Raw genomic sequence first — 2,483 nt, forward strand, 5'->3', positions numbered from 1 at the left:
CACTGAGCCTTGCCATGAGAGTCAACAACTCTTATCGCATGGCAGAGTAGATACCCTGGGGGAAATATTGGCCTTTAAGCAGTGGGGAAAAGAAGAGTTTCCTGCAAGTGTTTAGAGAACTGTCATGGAAACGATGAAGAGTGGAACAGTTAATGGATTAAGCAATGCAGAGGAGAAATAACTAGAAACTAACTGAAGGCAACAAAAAGAAGCTCACTGGTTACCATAATAAGAGAAGTTTTAGCTGAGAAAAGGTGGCAGGAGTCAGGAAGTAAGAACAGAAAGTATCTGAGAGGCCAGGTGTGGTATTGGCTCATCCCTGTAATCCCAGCTACTTGGGAGGCTGAGGCGGAAAAATTGCTGAGTCCAGGAGTTCAAGACCATCACAACAAAATTTAACAACTTTTCCTTTAATCCAACTCGTCTTCCTGTGGTCTCTTACCACTATTATTCCTAGTGAGACAGGAATAATACAGGGTGGTGGCAGGAGAATAGAAAATGTTGGCTGGGCGCAGTGGCTCACGCCTTAATCCCAACACTTTGGGAGGCCAAGGCGGGTGGATCACTTGAGGTCAGGAGTTCAAGACCAACCTGGCCAACATGGTGAAACCTCATCTCTACTAAAAACACAAAAATTAGCCAGGTGTGGTGGCATTCACCTATTGTCCCAGCTACTTGGGAGGTTGATGTAGGAGAATCGCTTGAGCCCGGGAGGCAGAGGGTGCAGTGAGCTGAGATCGCACCACTGTACTCCAGCCTGGGCAACAAAGCAAGACTCTGTCAAGAAAAAAAAAAACCCACAACAAAAACAATAAAACATAATCACACACCCACCAACCCCCTGACGGTTCCGGGAACAAATTTGGTATAAAAATGGGTGGCACCACATTTCTGAAAAATCCAGGAATTTTTCCAGGAATCTTCATGAATATCCCACCCTTTGGTTAAAGAAACCCAGAAAGGTAGAAATCCCAAACTCTATTGGGCGACTACTCCTTGAGTACAGCTGCACTCCCCTTTCTTCAGTGTGTACTTTTCACCTTGCAATAAGTCTCCATGCTTCCACTATTTTCTGGGTCTTCCTGGAATTCCTTCCTGCAATGATATCTAGAGCCTACACACTGGCTGGCGTTGTGGTCCCACTGGTATCACATTCAACCTCCTAAACCAGAAACTCTCCAAACACCTAGTGCCTCCCCTCTCACTAACATCTTTGTCTAAGGATATTAAGTGACACTAAATCCTCTAGATTCTACTTAACATTTTTTAATATCCCAGGAGGATAAATCCCAATATTAGAATTATGTATGGACGGTGTATTGTTACAGAAGGTAGCTAATCAGACACGAGCAGGGCGGGAGAGGGCCTCTCCACCAGGAATGTCAGGCAACCATCAGGTGATGGTCAGGTGGCCATTAAACTGCCTTCCTAAAACAATAATTGGTCGCAGCTGGCACCAGGGAAAGGCAGTCTCCCAACAGATAGAAAAAACCCTGAAACTGATGATCGGCAGCTTCTCGGTAACATCTCCGGCTCAAGTATGCACACTAAGAAGCAAAATGGCAGAATTTAACTTGTGTATGACCTTTCTCTAGGAACACTGGACTGGTAAAGGAAAAACTGCCTCATGTGAGCATGTGTGCTGTGGGGAAAAGAAAGAGAGATCAGATTGTTACTATGTCTGTGTAGACAGAAGTAGACATAAGAGACTCCATTTTGTTCTGTACTAAGAAAAATTCTGCCTTGAGATGCTGTTAATCTGTAACCCTACCCCCAACCCTGTGCTCCCTAAGACATGTGCTGTGTCAACTCAGGGTTCAGTGGATTAAGGGCTGTGCAGGGTGTGCTTTGTTAAACAAATGCTTGAAGGCAGCATGCTTGTTAAGAGTCATCACCACTCCCTAATCTCAAGTACCCAGAGACACAATACACTGCGGAAGGCTGCAGGTACCTCTGCCTAGGAAAGCCAGGTATTGTCCAAGGTTTCTCCCCATGTGATAGTCTGAAATATGGCCTCATGGGAAGGGAAAGACCTGACTGTCCCCTAGCCCGACACCCGTAAAGGGTCTGTGCTGAGGAGAATTAGTAAAAGAGGAAGGAACGCCTCTTTGCAGTTGAGATAAGAGGAAGGCTTCTGTCTCCTGCTCGTCCCTGGGCAATGGAATGTCTCTGTGTAAAGCTGATTGTATATTCCATCTACTGAGATAGGGGAAAACCACCTTAGGGCTGGAGGTGGGACATGCCGGCAACAATACTGCTCCTTAAGGCATTGAGATGTTTATGTATACGCACATCAAAAGCACAGCACTTTTTTCTTTAGCTTGTTTATGATGCAGAGACATTTGTTCACATGTTTACCTTCTGACTTTCTCTCCACTATTATCTTATTATCTTGCCACGCCCGATAATGATCAATAAATACTAAGGGAACTCAGAGGCTGGTGCCGGCGTGGATCCTCCATATGCTGAACGCCGGTCCCCTG

This window comes from Pongo abelii, chromosome 9 (genome assembly GCF_028885655.2).
Source record: "Pongo abelii isolate AG06213 chromosome 9, NHGRI_mPonAbe1-v2.0_pri, whole genome shotgun sequence".
Lineage (NCBI taxonomy): Eukaryota > Metazoa > Chordata > Mammalia > Primates > Hominidae > Pongo > Pongo abelii.